The sequence below is a fragment of the Aethalodelphis obliquidens genome, unplaced genomic scaffold (assembly GCF_003676395.1).
Source record: "Aethalodelphis obliquidens isolate GAN/ISIS:26980383/991018 unplaced genomic scaffold, ASM367639v1 scaffold5, whole genome shotgun sequence".
Lineage (NCBI taxonomy): Eukaryota > Metazoa > Chordata > Mammalia > Artiodactyla > Delphinidae > Aethalodelphis > Aethalodelphis obliquidens.
In genome coordinates this window covers 912,973-931,017 of record NW_020837949.1, presented here as the reverse complement: position 1 = coordinate 931,017, position 18,045 = coordinate 912,973, and the positions used below count along the sequence as shown (strand labels likewise).

Here is an 18,045-nt window from a genome sequence, read left to right as displayed (position 1 = left end):
CCCAGCTGTCCCTCAAAGAGGGAAACCAGCGTCCGCCCTCAAAGAAGGGATTCGGAAAATGACGATCGCACAAATTCTCATCCATGTCCAGCACTTCCTTCTGGCGCACAAATGTCACGTGCAGAGACAGGCGTCAGGAAAGCGGGCGATAAAAGCTTCGTTTCCTTTCCTTAAAGAGAAGAGGTGTCGGGTGGTGGAATAACCTGGCTCCTTCGCTAAGGGACCCCAGTGCACCCCGTGCTGTTCGCCTGGGATGGGGCCGCCGGAGCTCTCGCTTTGCTGTGATTTACGGGATTATGTTACTAGGACGCGTTACGGTGGGAACTTCCAAAAGGACACATGAAACCCTCCCGGCACCCTCGACAAGAAGGGGTCATCACGCGTATCTGAGCTGGTGTTACGACTCTGAGTACCACACCGTGTTTATTTAATTGAGTGTAAAATAATCTTATTAATAGGAACTCCACTAATTCAGAGCTTATGGTGTCCACCAGATCCACACTACAGCTGAAAAGTCACCGTCAAAAGTAAGGTTCCGGGGGCTTCCCTGGTGGCGCAGTGGTTGGGAGTCCGCCTGCCGATGCAGGGGACACGGGTTCGTGCCCCGGTCCGGGAGGATCCCACATGCCGCGGAGCGGCTGGGCCCGTGAGCCATGGCCACTGGGCCTGCACGTCCGGAGCCTGTGCTCCGCAGCGGGAGAGGCCACAGCAGTGAGGGGCCCACGTACCGCAAAAAAAAAAGAAAGAAAAAAAAAGAAAAAAGTAAGGTTCTGGGATGAGCTGAACAACCTCATGGGTCGCGGCTCACGCTGTCACGTGCAGCCTCGGTTCAGACCTTGGCTTCTCGTCCGACGGCCGACCTGGACCAGCTCTCCTGCGTGATTCTTGGAAGACGCCGTAGGATTCTGCTTTCGGACCACAGCCTTTGGAGTCTGTTCACGTCTTGTCTTGGCTCCAGGCCCCTGAGGCACTGCCCTGTTTCTGTCCAAGTAGGAAATGAAGCCGAGGAGAGGCGCATCTCCTGGAGCGGCCGGGAGGGCAGGCGTGTGGCCGGGCCACTCGGAACGGCTGCTCTCTCACTCTCTGTACGTCCCCGCCTCACCGATGCCCCACTTGTGACCGTGCCTGGCCGGCTCCTGGCCCCCCACCCAGCGACTGTTCTGATCCTCAGGCCAGAACAGCTCCACCTGCTAGTTTATTAAAGGGAAACATCTGCCCTCGCGGTGATGGTTAACCTGAGGGCGGGGAGGGACCTACCCAGCTGCTGGTTTCCCTGGTAACGGACATCAACTCCCCTGTAAGCGGCCTCCTTCTCCCCTGAGTAGCTGAGATTGCTGCCCTGTCCTGCCTGCTGTCCACGGTGGCGGGGGGTGTTATTCCGGAACCCTTTGCCTCTAACGCGTAAGATCCCCCATCCAACAAAGCAGTTTTCCCTGCCGCTGCCCCCGGGCTCTGTCTTGGGTCTCGAGGTGACGGCAGGGCCCGCAGGCCTGCGGGGTGCAGCCCAACGGGGCTTGAGCTGCAGGACTGTCCCTCCCACCCCTGCCTGGGGCGCATCCTCCGTCAGCGTGGGAGCCCTTCTGGGGAGAGGCTGAGTGTCAGCTCCTCCGTGGTGGTAAGGAGTCCAGCCTTGTTGCCGCCATGGTCCTGGTGTCCTGTTGCTGGCCGAGTGTGAGGTCGGCTTCCCAGGGGGCACGGACAGAGTGGCCTGAGCCCGAGAGCTGCATGGCTCGGGTGCCCACTGGGGTTTCTTTTTTAATAGGAAAATATAACTTTAATAAGGAAACTCAAGTAGGGTAGGAGTGATCTGGGGACACTGGCGATCCCCACGTGATGGTCTGCTTTTCCTGGAGCAAAACACTGCAACCAGGAGACGGACAAAGGGTCCAAGAGCCCAGTAACCTTCACCTTCCGAGGAAGAGAAGGAGGGATTGGTGAGTCTCTCAGAGAAGAAATCAGGCGTCTTCCTTCCCCTGGAGCTGGCAGTGGGCGCAGGGCATGTGGGGTTCTGGCATCGGGGGAGGGCTGCACCCCATTCTAGTGACCAGTGGGTGGGGCCCCTAGTGCCCACTCACCTCCCCCAGGCCTGGCTCGAGCCCGTGAGGCCACGACTGAGGCCCCAGGGCCTGACGGCCAAGACCAGGCGAGGCACTGGCGCGCACCTGCCCTTGGGGGCGGGTACGGGGGCCCCAGGGGCACAGCCCGGAGCGCGGGAGTACTTGGCCGCGTTGCTATTAAAGTGACTTGACGCACAGAGTCCAAGGTCGGAGAGGCTGTGACAGCAGCTGCCTCTGACGCCCCGCCTGCTCCACGTCTCGACATTTTAGCCGTTTCCTCTGGATTCAGGTATGTGATCACCCAGAAATCTGACTGAATTGTCAAGGAGCTCTTTCCTAATCTATCCATTTTTAAATTATCTGCGGACTCCTTGCACCTGGAACCCTGGCCTGACTGGTTCCATCATGCTTGGCCCACAGGAGGTGCTGGACGCACAGCAGAGGGACAACACACCCCGTGGTGACCTTATTTCTCCAGTGTCACATGGCCAGCAGTGGCCTGAGGGAGCTGCGCCGGGGTCCAGAGGTCCTGGCGGGCAGCCCCCACCCCCGTCCTGGCACCGGGCTCAGGACGGCGCCCAGGTCCCTCTGGTGGTCCCAGCAACAGATCCCGTCTTGGGTGCCCTGGACCCCCTTCCTCTCTGTCCCACCTCAGTCTCCAAACTCAAACCCAGTTCCGGCAGGAGGAGAAAGGCAGGAGCGGCAGGAGGAACAGCACTAACCTGCCAGCAGCCGGGCTGGATGAAGGTACCATCCACTCTGCCCTCCAGAGCTGGCTCTGCTTCAGAAAGGAGCCCAGCACGGGCCCAGCACCGCAGTTGCCAAAGCTCTGAAGGTCCCGCCTGCGGAACCCTAAGTAGCCACGTGCAGGGAAGACGCCCCAGTGCAGTTTCAACCATGGGAAGCCCGGCCGGTGGGACACAGGCCCCTCCAGGTGGAGGGTGGGGACGCAGCCTCACTGGCCCTGTCACCTGTCAGCACACGGTCACACAGGGGCTGCTGTGGCACCTGCCCTCACTCAAGAGAGAAGAACCCTCTTCCTTCTTCCACAGATGCACAGACAAGCTCATCCGGTCCCACACGAGGCCTGCTTTGTTCCTGCCTCTGTTTCTCCAGCTTTCTTACCCAAAGGAGTCGCGGCAGGAGCTAACACATGTGTGAAAATTGTGGGATTTAGGAAAATTGTTAAACCTGGAAAGTGTGACAGAAATTCTAGGGCAGCATCTTCTAAGTAACGCTTACATTTGGTGGGGGGGGAATCACCATTCTCTGGCTAACTGACCCTCTTTGGTGACATCACAAAGTCAGATGGTCCTGGGACTAATTTTATTACCTCTGAATGACCCCTTTACAACAACAGAAACGACCGCCAGGCCTAGTTCTCCACAGCCTTCAGATGCGGCCCCTCTCCTGGGAGGGGAGCCATGAAAGTTCTGAGGAGCAAGTGCACGGCCACCAACGGGATGCAGGGGGGCTGACGGCTCCCCGGACGGCACTGAGACGGAGGGTCTGTTTCCCAGGCCCCTCCTTGGCCCGAGGAGGCTGGACTAGGGGATTTTAGCATTTGGGTTGCCTCCTACCCTCAGGACAGCCGGCACCTGGTGGCAGAATTCAGGACCCAAACCCCCTGGGATCAGATTGAAACCGAAGCCATGGTGACCAGAGGGTCGGGTCGGCGGGGACCAAGGTTCAAAGGAATCAGTGGCCCGAGTGCTGCGGCCTGTGTCCCCGTGTCCCTGGTCCCATGTCCCTGAATGTAGGCTGCGCGTCCGGGTCACCACCCTGGGCTGCTCTGAGCAGAGCCTGACCTCGATCCCGCCACCTCCTGGAGGTCCTTCCCTACCTCCTTCCTTTCTGACGCTCCCAGGCCTGTCACCCACCTTCCACCAACCTCCCCTGGCTCTACGGGCAGATGACCTGAGCCCCATGTGGACAACCAGCTGGACCTGGTCCACAGCGGGCACATCAGCCCCGTCAGCCCCCCGCCAGCCCCTCCCTCAGGGCCCCCTGTCCTCCCGTCCTGCCTTGTCTTCACCCCACACTCTGACCCCCCTCTGAGTCCTGCTGGGCCCCCTGAGGACCCTCAAGTCCGGCCCCTCGTCCTCTCCCACCGCCTCGCCCTCAGTCCACCCTGGACGTCTGCCACGCTGGCCCCACGGCCGCTGGAACAGGCTGAGCTCCCGACATGGGTGCCTACAGAGTCTGGGTTCAGCCACGCCGCCGTGCTCCACGGGCGGCGTCGAGGGTCCAGGGCTTCACGCACTTTCCAGGCTTTCCGGCAGCTGTAATCTTACCTGTGACGCTCAGAAATCGCACGGCTGGCACCGCTCTCAGGCGCTTCGAACCAGACGGCACCACACAGAGTTGGGGTGGAGGCGCGGGGAAGCAGCCCCTTCCTCCCGCGACTCGGGGTGTAACCGGGAAGCCAGCGCGGGGCTGTGGGGCCTCGGGGGCCACGACTGGGCGTCACAAGTGGGCACTGCACGTGCCACTCACAGGTTCAAGCCATTGCCGTATGGTGACGCGCACACGAACATTGAAAACTATGAAGTGACTATCTGGGGAGATACAACTGGGCATCCGGAGAGCCCCAGAGGCCCCACCAGACCTGCTGGTGCTGACAGGAATCAGCGTGACCAGTGGACGAGGTGACATCCGGTCAAGGGTGTCCCTTTGCTGCTCTGGTCAGGAAGAAACCGAACTGGGGAAAAATCCCACCCGCAGCAACAGCAACCAGAGAAACCCAGGCAAAGTGGGCTGTCTACGAAGAAAACACAAAGCTTTGCTGAAACACTTGAAGCGAATCCTTCAAAAATGGAAAAATTAATTACACTGCTGGACTGGAGGACTCAGTGGTGAAAAGCCACTCATTACAGAGAACATATAATTTAATACGTTCGTGATGAGAATCCTGATCCGGGGAGTCTCGATAAGCTGGTTCTGAGAGATCATCGGGGTTCAGGTCTTAGAAGAATAAATGTTTAGGAACAGGCAAGGAATTGAGGGGAAGAATGAACAACTCGCTCTGCAGATAGTAAAACACATCGTCAAATACCGAGGTGGCATCATGCCGGCGCAAGAACCAGCATCTGCATCGGTGGAATACGATAGATTGTCCAGAAACAGAGCTGATCACACCAGGGAGTTTAGTGATAACGGTGGCCTTTCACACCCATGGGTAATGAAGGAATGATCCAATAAACACAATTGGGAAAATGAAGTATCCTTTTGTAAGAAAATAAAGTGAGATTCCTATCACATTCCACGTGAAAAGTTAGATGGCTCAAAATCTAAATGTAAAAAACAGTGAACTACAAAGCAATTAGAAAGAAGAGTAAAATACCTACCTTGGGGCTAGACTGTCACAAAACCTAAGCTATTCTTACAAATCCGTAAGTCTTAAAAGAGTACTATCTCCAACGTGCAAATGGCTTCTACAAATCAGCAAAGAAAACAATAAAAGAAAAATGAGCATCGATTATGATCGAGTAAATAGTAGAAGACATGAAGGGGAAATTAGTGCGTGAAATGACGCTCAACTTTGTAATAATTACAAAATGAACACTAAACAATATTTTGCCCACCGCACTGGCAAAAGTTAAAAAGCTTGATAATATCTTTTTTCCCGTATACTTCTATTATGTGTATAAATTGGTAAAGCCCTTTTGGAGGGTAATTTGGCAATAAAAATGCACATACTCTATGAGCAAAAAAATCCCATTTCTTGTAATCTAATTTACAAAACTTATAGCACAAATGCCTATATTTGTACAAGAAGAGTAACTCCAGCATTGCCTGCAACGGCAAATAAACAAACAGGAAACAAGCCATCACTGAGGGTATTTCAACGTTTCGTTCTTAAAAAGGAGATGTGTCTCTAGGTCCTCATGGGAAAGCCCCATACGTGACTGCTTGTTGGTAAGTCTTTTAAGCGAATCGTGGAACAATAGCCAACGCCCAATCTCACTTTTGAAAACAAAACAACAAAATCTAACAAGAAACAATGACCCAAACCCATGTATCTGAGCACTGTATGCATGGAGGGAACCCAGACACACACCCCAGTGTATGCTTCTGGGGGCTGCAGTGGGCAGGGGTCACGGGGTGGGACCCTCAGAGCCTCACGCGCTCCGTGGAGTCTGACCGTGAGGGAGGGTGAAAGACTCATTTTCTCCTTCTGTTTGTTTTTGATAGTTTTTGAGCCACAGAGAAGCCGGAAAGGACAAGTGCTCGGCTGGCTCAGGTAAACGAGTGGTGTGAGCGGTGTGGATGCAGGTCCCGCTCGGGGGAGGCGGCCGTGTGTGCAGAGACACTGCCTGCCTTCGCGGAACAGCGGAGGTGGCACTGAGTGTGGCTTCAAGGCCAGGACGCGCGTGGACGCCGTAGCCTGGGGGGCGCTGGCCCCAAGGGCGCGTCGGGCTGGGCGCGGGGCAGGCGGCCCCTCCCTCGGGTCCCAGGCGTCTGCCTGCTGGGCTCAGGGGCCGAGATTCCGCGAACACTTTCTCCTGCTCCCTCCAAACCTGAGTTTCACCCTGAGCCCAGCTCACGGGGACAAGGAGAGCTAGAGCCACCCCTCGGGCTTTCTTTATTGTCAGATAAACAGCCTTTCCACCAAGACCTTCTTGGCTTTTAAGTGAATTTGGCAACGAAAAGAGTATTAGCTGTAACCTTGCTCAGAACTTCAACAATTCTTGGTTTTGCTGGAAACCCAGATTATTATTCTAGGAGCTTTCTGTTGCAGATCACCTTTCTCGGAGACCTGACCTTTGAAACAGGCCTTACACCCGAGCGTGCCCTCACCTGCTGCCCGCCTGCCCACACTTCCCTTGTTCCACGTCCCACAGTCAAAGTGGGCAAGGGCACCCCCCCCCACCCCGGGTGCCCTCCCCGTCCGGGGCTCCTGCAGGCTACCGGCTCTGCACCGTGACCTCACCTCCCACCTGCCCCCGGGCAGGCAGCCGAGCTCGGCCCACATTCTCTGCTTTCCTGAGGCTCAGAGCGGAGCCCACGCACCGATGGAGAGGCTCAGAGGTACCGCAGGGTAGGGCGGGACTGAGGCGCCATCCCCGGCCAGCCCCTGGCCAGGGCCTTAACCTCCCCCTACAGAGGTGCTCCCTCTCCTGGGCTGTCTGTGGGGGGAGAGGAGAGGGGGCTGCGTGTGAACCAGGAACGGACCACGTGCCCGTGCCAGGCCAGGTCTGAACTTCAGCACAGCGGGGGATCCTGGGGGCTGGAGAAGGGGTCCGGCCAGGGCACGGCTCCCCGAGCAGCCAGGGCGGCTGTGAGATCCCTGTGCTCCCCCAAGCCCACCAGGAGGACCTGGGGAATGCCAGGTGCTCACAGAGCAGCCCTGAAGTGATGGATGACGCTCGCCCCTCGGCCTGCCAAGCCTGCCGGAGCCCCCTCTGCTCCCGCACCCGGATGTGGGGCCCTGGGAGGCGTGACTTCCCACGGGAGAGCAGCGGGGCAGGAGCCTGTGCTTTTCAATGACCGCAGGAGCTGGGGCGCTTCTTACCCGTGGACTTTACGTTTTAAAGCATTGCTGGTGATTTAACACAAGAAATCAATGAACACTCCGTTTGAACCGCAGAGGATCAATTTCTCTGTCATGCTCACGCGGCCACTGATGCAGTTTTAAAACCCATCACTTCTTTCTAAAGCAGAGCCAGGGACTTCGGTTTGGGATTAATCAACAGTGATGAGCTTAAATAAATGAGATGAATTTTCTATATATCTTGTAGGGTGAGTTTTGGCTCAAATTAATGGAAGCCCTTTGTGCCGTGCTGGGTGGAGGTGGGGTGTGCCTGTGAGCTGCTCTCTGGGGCCTTGGGGACAGCACCCAGCTGCACGTCTGCAGTTACATTTGCACAGCCAAGCACTGTGTTTACTGAAAGTGAATGTCATATATTAATAAAAACTGCAAGGTTTTCTGGAGAAGTTTAACTGGTACTTTATGTGAGACTGCAGATCTCAGTCTCCAGCTCAGAGATGACGGTGGTGGTGTTTCCATTTGGGGGCTCCCCGGGCTCCCCTTTTGTGCTAGCGCTGCAGGTACGTGTGTTTCTGCGGGTAGAATTTCACTCTTGAGCCGTTCACACGTATGAAAATCACAGCATCACAGAAATTCGGGGCAGGCAGGGCTCCGAGGGTCCTACATGTGACACGTCCGTTTCGGTTTCTCTTGGGGAGGTGATGGGAGGGGCACATGTAGTTGGATCCGCGTGAGATTCCATCAAGCCCCCCTGAGCTAGGAGAGGCAAGAGACCGCTGTCCTGCTCAGAGACCGAGCCGTGGCTTCCGTGGGGTCGCACGTGCTGTCAGCAGCCCCAGCCTCGAGGACACACCGTCACTGCGGGGTCGCTGGGCCCTGGCGTCTGAGCCCAGGAGCACGTCTTGGCCGGCAGGCCTCCCGCCGTCCCACGGAGACCACGTACTCGCCTCCCCCGCAAGGTGGCCTTTGCGCAGATGCCCAGCCTGAACCCACCAGGGTGTCTGAGAACGCACGTGACCACAGACGCTGTCCTTATCCCCCGCCCCGCGCCGGGCTGCTTGGCCTCTGTTGGCTTGTTTCTTTCTCTTTCTTTCTCTCTGTGAATTTGCTTGTCGTTATTCCAGAGCCTTTAAGACCGCCCGCCGTGGGCCAGGAGCACCGCGAGGGGCGCAGAGAGATCAATGTGGCCCCTTCCCGCGTCCACCCGGGCTGGCTGTGGAGGGCAGTGCTTGGGAACGGCTCGGCCTCCGAAGGCCCCTTGGAGGCCGCGGGTCGATGTCGGAGGCGGACGGGCCTGGGCTCCAGCCCTGCGTCAGCGCTTCCAGCCGCTCAATCCTCAGAAATGTACCCAATGTCTCGGGGCCTCGGCGTCCTCACCTGTGCCTGACGGAACCTATCTGGCAGCACGGCTTGGAGGAGAAAGGGCACCCCTGTGCAGCCCGGGCCACGGTGCGTGCGGGGGGTCCACCCCCTCCTCCCCCTCCTTCCAGCCGGGCGGAAGCGGGGCCCCTCCCGCTGCAGATGGGGACGCTCATCTGCCTCTCCTGGCTCCATGGCCACCGCCTTGCTGCCTGGCAACCAGGCCAAGGTCAAGGCTCTGGGAGTTTCTGAGCCGCCCCGGGTGCCCCGACATCCTCCAGGCCCGTGGCGCCCACAACTAGCGGGACAGAGCCAGGCAGAGGAGGGGCCTCACACGCAGCTCCCACATCTTCGGGGCCGGCAGGTGTCTGCGGCACAGTCTGCGGGGAGGGCGCTGTCGGGCAGCGTCTCGGGGCTATTCTGGGCTCCCTGGCCCCGGGTCTCATGACCAAGGGAGCTCGCACCTCCCTGCTCGAGAGCGCCCCCCCCCCCCCCCCCCAGCTCCCCCCCGGGGCCCCTGCCCCCCCCCCCAGAGCCAGCTGCTCGAGCTGCCTGTGGGTGCTGGGGCACCAGGGGCACGGATTACACGCCTGCGGCGGCGATGAGCTGTCTCCCCCAAGAAGCCGTTGTGTCGTTTGTATTCTTTGAAGCCGTGCTGCTTTGGGGTGAGTATGATGATAGGAGCCCCTCCCGGCCCCGTGAGTGACGGGGCAGCTAACCTCAGGACTGTTACTCAGCTCCGTGTCTGCTCCGTTCATGTGTTGGGATTTCACTTCTTCACTGCTGATATGAACACACAGGAAAGCCAGAAAAGGAATCGGCGCCTGACGCATTTTGTATATTTTTTTATCATGTTATTTATTCCAAAGTAGCCCAAGGAGCATGAAAAACACCCAGCCTGAAAAAGAAAGAAATCTGCTGTGGGCTGTGGGACACCCTCACCAGCAGAGCGGTGTTACCTTTCTCCTCAGGCACCTTTCCCAGCTGAAACCTCTCTGAAATAACACAAGCAGAATCACAAAGCACTTGACAACCCTGCCTGTCGTTGCCCTGCAAAAGCTCAGCCCCACCGTCTCCCTAGAAAGGTTTCCAGGCCCGAGACACCAGTGTGTCCGTGACTGAGGTGGTGAGATACACCTGGCCACACCTGGCCACACCTGGCCACCTGGGGCCCAGAGCCAGGGAAGGGCTGGGCTCTGTCTAAACTTCCCAGGTAGCCGCACCGGAGCCGAGCTTGGAAGCAGCGTTCCCCTCTCACTTCTTCCCCAGCTGCTCTCGGTGGACCACAGGCCACTCCTCCCGCATCCCCAGCACAGGGGCCCAGGTGGGAGGAGTTTCCAAAAGAAGTGTGGCGGCGTTCCTTGGAGGAGAGGTGTTCCCGCTGGTGCGGGGCAGTGGTTCACGTGACGACAGCTGCCCAGCTCCTCCGTGTCCCACCTGCTGCCCCAGCCCCTCGGCCTCGTGGGAGGGGCCGGCCCACGTGCAGACCCCTGCTGGGTGGTGCGAGGGGCCCACCGCCCGGCTCCCAACACGGAGCACAGGAAGCGGGGGCCGGGAGCACAGCTGCAGTGGGAAGCAGAGGCTCTGGAGGGCGTCCGCAGAGCCCTGGGAGAGCTCTTTCCAGGGGGACTGGGTGCCTCTCGGGTGCCACGGGTGACCGGACGGGAGGACGGGTGTCCGGGTCTGCGCTGACGCACAGCCGGCTTCCCTGGGTTCTCAGCCACCCACCCGGGCGTCCCCCGCCCGCAGGTGTGCCCCTCCCCCCAGCCCCTCCCTGAGACGGCCGGTGCACAAGCGCCCGAGTGGCAGGCACAGCCCGGTGGCCTCAGCCCCCGGGGAGCACCAGGCAGGCCTGTGATCCCTGCGCTGCGTTCTGAGTCCCCACCGTGGGGAGCCGGGGGGCCGGGGGCAGTGCGGCCCTCTCACTCTGTGCGGTGAGCTCAGAACCGCGGGAAACTACACCCCCATCCCACCCTGGGCCCGAGGGGCTTCATCTGGGGGACAGGAGGGTGTCACAACTCCCCAGGAGACTCACGGGTGAACTTCAGGGATTCCTGTAACTCCTAAGACTGTATGCAGAGTTTTGTTTGTGCATTTTCCTACGAGAGACCATAACTTTCATCAAAGGGACCTACGGCTCTCCTTCCCCCCAGATTAAGACTCAGAGCCACTCCCTACAACGAACAATACTCTCTCCAGCTCTCATTCAGATCTGACGAAATCAAAAGCTTTACAGACAAGCGAAAGCTAAGAGAATTCAGCACCAGCAAACCAGCTTTGCGGCAAACGCTGAAGGAACTTCTCTAGGCAAGAAACACAAGAGAAGCGAGCAAAAGAGGAAGGGAAGAAAAAAGACCTACAAAAACAAACCCAAAATGATTAAGGAAATGGCAATAGGAACATACATACGTATTGATGATTACCTTAAATGTAAATGGATTAAATGCTCCAACCAAAAGACACAGACTGGCTGAATGGACATGAGAACAAGACCCGTACGTATGCTGTGTCTACAAGAGGCCCACTGCAGACCTAGGGACACGTACAGACTCACAGCCACTCAATCAACCAGTAAGTCAGCACTCACTCCGCACAGCCCAGGCTTTGCCGCCGGCAGTGACACTGGTCTTCCTCAGAACAAGTCGTTTGAGACCGATCGATGTCCTTCCTTAGGACGAGAAGGAGCTGCCCTGTCCTGCAGTTGCCACGCTCTCCTCCAGGACCTCCTGCCAAGGCTGGCCAGCACACACGCCGCCTGGCGGCCCGGGTGCCAAGCTCCCTGCTGGCCTCGCAGACACTGCCCAGCTCCACTGGCCCCCGAGCCTTAAGAGTTGGGGCTGAGTCCCAGAAGGTGAGCATCTGGGGACCCCTCGGGGGATGCTCGGTCCCGTACAGGCCACACCTTCCTGGTGGTGACCGGTCCAGGGCTAGGACTGCCAGCCGTCGCCCACTCGCCAGGGTGAGCCCCCAGAGGCCTCGGGAAGCCCACTGGTGTAAGTGAGACCTGCTGGGCGAGGCTTCCGGGCCGAGGCACCACCCAGGGCAAAGGACAAAGGGCAAGAGGCTCCCAGCAGGGTCGTGGCTGCTGCCCTCACACCCCTGACGCAGGGAGACGGGAACACAGCACTCGGGGAACCAAGCGGACAGCCTCTCTGACCTCCTGAGAAATCCTGATTCGTCTAAGGAAGCATAGTGACGGCGGGTGACACAGCACGGGCACCGGAAGGGCTGGTGCCACCTGCAGTCCGCAGGGTGACCGAGGGCGGGTCAGCTGGGGGTCGAAGTGCATGCAGCCCCCAGTCCCCCAGCCCCCGTCCCTGCTGCAGACAAGTGGCCAGCACAGCGTGGGAACCAGTGAGCACACGTTCCAGCTGGGAAAGAAGGTCTCACCCAAGTTACAGGGAACGCCCAGTCCCATGGGTTCTCCCTCTGAATTACGTAAATGTCCTCCTCAGACCCGGGACCGAACGTCAGTCTCAGGTTATCTTCTCTCCACAAGCACTGGTGAGGCATTCATGGCTTTTTTCTTTCCCACCGAACCTTCCTGCCGACAGACACACCAAGCACGTCATTTTCCGATCTGCTGATGGCTCACCCGATCCACGAGGACGACAGCCTTGCCTTGGGGCGTTTGGACCCCCAGTAGAACATCAACTAAGGCTTTTTTTGTTTTTTAACATCTTTATTGGGGTATAATTGCTTTACAATGGTGTGTTAGTTTCTGCTTTATAACAAAGTGAATCAGTTATACATATACGTATGTTCCCCTATCTCCTCCCTCTTGCGTCTCCTCCCTCCCACCCTCCCTGTCCCACCCCTCCAGGCGGTCACAAAGCACCGAGCCGGTCTCCCCGTGCCGTGCGGCTGTTCCCACTAGCCGTCTGCCTTATGTGTGGTCCTGTGTACACACACGACCTAGATATCGTGTATAGATAACTAAGGCATTTAGCCCTCAGCCGCAGACAAGGCTGCTGCTTCTACAAGGGAAACCCAAAGGTTCAGGAACCGGCAGCTCTGGGCCTGTTGGTGTGAAAAACCCTGAGGCTGTAAAGTACGACAGACTCTTCTCTGCTTGGTGTTCTCACAGGTGACCGGCCCAATCCGGGGGCTGCAGGGGCTGCCAGAGCTCGGGCTCCACACGGCCGCGTGTGAACGCCTGTAAATTATACCGCCAGCCTCTGAGATGGTCACCGTCGTTCCCATTTATTGCAGGGGAGACCGAGGGTGGAGGATGAACGGGTGAAGATGTGACGGCTGCTCCAGGGAGCGGCTGGACGGGCTCCGGGAGAAGCTCTCCCGCCTGTGCTGTGTCACCACGCGAGGACGCCCTCCCTTCACTGGCCGAGAGGCTGGCAGTGGCCGCAGCCCCGCCTGCTGGCCCCCGCTGAGGACGAGACCCAGCTGTCCACCTGACCGAGCTTCTGAACCCCAGGCCGCCTGGCACGGCTGCACTTGGGCTGACACACGCGTGTGAGACTCCCAGGAGGCCCACGGGGTTGGATATGTGAGGAGGACGGGAAAGGCCTGGGGTCCCGCTCGAGGCCTGACTCAGAGTCGCGAGGGCTCCCGGCTGCCCGACGGGACGGGCTCGGGGGGCACTTGGGTCTGCCCCTCCCTGGTCAGGAGCGTGGAGCCCGTGGCGGGAGGGGGACGACTGGCTGCAGCCTCATCAGAGCCGAGGGGAGGGCAGCCCGGTCTCGGGGTCCTCCGTTCTCTGCTGGGCAGTCGCTCGGCCCCATCCAACGTGCACCTGCTGTGTCCTCCCTACACTCCGTCCCTACGGTGGAAGCCCACTGATCTTTCGAAGTCATCATTTAAACATGTCCCTCTGCTAACTGACCACCTCCTGGCTCTCAACCTGTTGGGACAGAACCCGAAGCCCCTCGGTGCTGGGCAAGCCTGGTGGCCTCCCGCGGACCGCCTGCCTTCCGGTCCCAGCTGTGCCCGGTCAGACCCGCCGTGGTCTCGGCGCTGCCCACCCTTGCTCTTCTCTGGGGGCCGGGGCTGCTGCTTCTCGTCACCCTGGTCGGGGGCTCCCGCTGCAGGCAGCCTCTGTCTCATCACTGTTCTGTTTTCTTTGAATCGCTCATTATCTGCTCGTTTAGAACGTGAGTTACGTGGCCAGGTAGGCTCACCTGATGTGTCGCCACCTGCCTCCCCCACCCCGAAGGCATCTGGCATCCGGCAGCGCTGTCCCTGCGGGGTTGCCCAGTGTAGACGCTCTGCGAAACAGGCTGCTTTCCCTGGTTCATTTTAAATTTAATCAATACTTTGTTAAAGAGAGGACTTAAAAAAAACCTTTAAAATATGAACCTCCAATTCACATTTTACCCTCACGGTGGTGTTACAGTGCGATCTGTGCATCTCATGTGATTATGCGGTGCAGGTAGAAGTGACTCCAAACCGGAAAGTGAACAAAGTTCAGTTTTTTTCTTTTTTCAAAGCACTTTGCTTTTTTTTTTTTTATCCTTGTGAGAGAGAACATTTTAACATCAAGTGGGTATGTGACTTGTGCGGAGTTCCCCAGAAACCAGAGAGAGAAAAACCAGTGCTCAATTCTGCATTTTGAACCAGTAATTAACATTTGATGTCCCGGTCTTCATTCATGAGATGTCTTACAGATATCAGATGGCCCCCTCTGCGGACATGCGAGAGAGTTATCTCGGGGTGTTCAGGAAAGGGCGTCACCACCTGAGGACCTGGCTGTTCTGGCATTACTGCATTCAGTCGTCACCTGTGGATTGCTTTCTTTCACATCCTTCAACAGCTTCCGGATTTCCACGGTAGACGTGTCTATCTTCAACCCGAGTGTCTTTAGGGGGCCATTCTTCTGTGTTAAAGCCTCCAGGAGCACCACTACTCCACTCTGCCCCAAGATGTCCTGGCCCAGGTCCAGAGCTTCCGGGCTTTGCTTGCTAATAAGAGCAGAGGCGAGATCCTGGCAACTGAAAGGGGTGATGGAGCAGCCCCAGAGCCCTACGAACTTCAGGCTACAATCTGGTTTCTTCAAACTTCAGAGAGAAAACACAATCCAGTGGCTGTGGGGTTGAAACCCAGGTCCAAGTTTGTTAGGCTGGAGTCTCCCTGGAGAAGCTTTGAGATGTATTTGCAGCCATGTCTGTTTATGTGGCAGTGACACAACACCAAGGTCTGTCGTTGACATTCGGGGTACAGAATGTCCCCTCACACAGAATTTTCACCCCGCCAACGCCAAGGTTGTTTTTGGCCAAGCACAGGTGGGTCAGCCTCTGGTTGACAATCAAAGCAGAAGACAGCTCCTCACAACAGGCTTCTGTAAGGTGACAGTTTTCCAATGACAATTTCTGCAGGAAACACACTGGGTGTCTCAGCAACACAGCAAGTGAACACAGCAACTTGACACCCTCATCCGGAAACTCACTGGCTGTGAGATCCAGGCATTTCAGGGACTGGTTAATTTCCAGGGCCGAGGGCCGAGGAGAAATCAGCCCACTGCTGAGTGGTGTCAGAACAAGATCCCAACCTCAGATACTGAAGTGTCATCGATTCCGCCGGGTGCCCCTCCCACAGCAGTCTCCCAGCTTCTCCATCGTCTGGAGCAACGACAGTGAATCAGAATAAACACCACCGCTTAGAGAGCACTGTTTCCTCCTTTCCAGAGAGGACCATGGCAATTCATTCACTGGGCTCTTTCTGTCGTGAACGCGTCGTGGGAGTGACTCATTAATCCACTGGAGAGAGATGCCAGGCTGCCCTGGGGGAGGAGCCGCATAGATTTTTTTAAATGTCAAACTCCACATGCAAACAGCACACATCGCCATTTCTGCCCCACTGGGCTGAGAAATCTGTGGGTGACAGGGTGTCGTAAGGAACCCAGGTTTTCAGCCTGCTCGAAAGCCAACGTTCTCTTGGAAGAAGGAAGGAGTGCATGCTTTAAAGGCGCACAAACGATTATTGACTTTGGGGACACTTGATGGACATGGTATTATCATTGCCAAATGCTATTTGAGAAGGGTTCACAGGAGGAGAAGTGGCGGTTGACGCCGCCATGCAAGGCGGGTGTCACTGTGTCGCCTGGGACAGAAAGGGCCCCAGCGGCTCAGGTAAAGGGCACGGAAGGTGCACGGATTCCCTCCAAAGCAAACCGGCCTTACTGGAAACTTGCACGCTTTTATCACTGTTGTACAGTTATTCTCACCTAGTTTTGGGGGCCAGACGTCTCAGATGGCTTTGCTGCAGAAACTGCGGGGCTGGTTTCCCTCTCCCAGCTTCCGGGACTGCCTTCAGGGTTCCCTCGCCCCCCCTCAAAGCCAGCACCTGGCTCCCCTCCGACTCCGCCCCCTCCCGGCGGCCTCTCCCGTGTGCCGTGAGGACACGTAACCTGGGATCTGTCTGCTTAGCACATGTTAAGTGCCATTAACCACAGGTTCAGGGTCGCACAGCAGGTCTCTGGAACTCGTCCGTCTTCATAATTGAGACTTTATGCCGCTGACTACTAACTCCCGTGTCCTCCCCTCGCCCCCGGCCACCAGCGTTCCACCCTCTGCTTCTGTGAGTTTGACTGTTTCGGATACTTCACAGAAATGCAATCAGGCGTATCTGTCCTGTGGCTGGCTTATTTCCCTCAGCATCACACCCTCCAGGTCCAGCCATGTCGGCACCTGTTGCAGGGCTGCCTTCTTTGGGGGCTGAATCACAGCCCGCTGCATGGGAACACCACGTTCTCTTTATTTGTTCACCTGTTGATGTTTCCATATTTTGGCTTTTGAGAATAATGCTGCAGTGGGCACGGGGGTGCAGATATCTCTTCAAGATCCTGATTCCAATTCCAAGCCTAAGTGGAACTGCTGGATTTTACGGCAGTTCTATTTTTCGTTTTTTTAGGAACATACACGTTTTGCAATATTTTGTACCATTCTGCATTCCCACCGAGATTGCACAAGAGTTCCAATTTCTCCATATTCTCGCCAACACTTGTTATCTCTTTTCATTTTGATAATAGCCATCCTAACAGGTACGAGGTGGTATCTCATTGTGGTTTTAATTTGCATTTCCCTGATAATTAGTAATGTTAGGCATCTTTTCACATACCTGTTGGCCATTTCTATGTTTTCTTTGGAGAAGTATCTATTCAAATCCTTTGCTCATTTAAAAATCAGATTATTATGATTATTATTTTGCTATTGAGTTGTAGGAGTTCCTTATATATTTTGGATACTAACCCCTTATCAGATGTATGATAACATTTTCTCCCATTCAGCAGGTTGCCTTTTCACTCTGTTGATTGTTTGCTGTGCAGAAGCGTCTTAGTTTGATGTAATCCCACTTGTCTATTTTTGCTTTTGTTAGTTGAGCTTTTGGTGTCATATCCAGGACATCACTGTCAAGCCAAATGTCAGGAAGCTCTCCTCTGTTTTATTCTAGGAGTTGTACAGTTTTATGTCTTACGTTTAAACCTTCAGCCCTTTCTGAGTTGATTCTTATGTATGGTAAAAGATAGGGGTCCAGTTTCATTCTTTTCCACGTGGATATCCAGTTTACCTAAAAACGTTTATCAAAGAGACTGTCTTTTCCCCATTGGCGCCCTAGTAGAATGTGAGTCAACCATATACATGTGGGTTTATTTCCAGGCTCTCTATTCTGTTCCATTGACCTGTGGGTCTGTTCTTATGCCAGTGTCACACTGTTTAAATTACCAGAGCTTTGTAATGTATTCTGAGATCAGAAGCTGTTGCAGGATCTTTAATTGCATTCTGGGCAGGTTTTTCATGACAGCAAAACATGCCAACTGTTTCTTTTGGTATAAGTTCTTCATTGCCAACTCACATTTTCCTTCGACGGTGAAATAAACATCTTCTAAAAGCCTCTCGAGAGGAGCTGTTGAAATCATTTGGTATAAATAGATGCAAGGGCGGGTAATGTTGATGTATCCTTAACCTACTGAAAGTTGAAATAAAAGACCTCATTATGGGAAATTTAGAAATTGCAGTCTGGGATTCCCTAAGAAGCAGGCTCAAGCCCTTGGTCTCCAAATAGTCCACACATCCTCGTCAAGTACACACCAGCCCCACTAGAAGAGGCTGCAGTGTCATAGCTTGGTAGTGGCCAGCAACAAAGGTCGGAAAAGATGAATTTCCCAGGTCATGAAACAACTTGATA

The 18,045-nt window shown here is 56.2% G+C and overlaps 1 protein-coding gene and 1 pseudogene across 2 annotated transcripts in view; both read right to left on the bottom strand.

Moving 5' to 3' along the window:
* Positions 1–18,045, bottom strand: part of PTPRN2 (protein tyrosine phosphatase receptor type N2) — a 687,992-nt gene that overhangs the window by 182,844 nt on the left and 487,103 nt on the right. The window lies entirely within an intron of this gene.
* LOC113617874 (NACHT, LRR and PYD domains-containing protein 2 pseudogene) lies at positions 12,678–16,870 on the bottom strand (annotated as a pseudogene).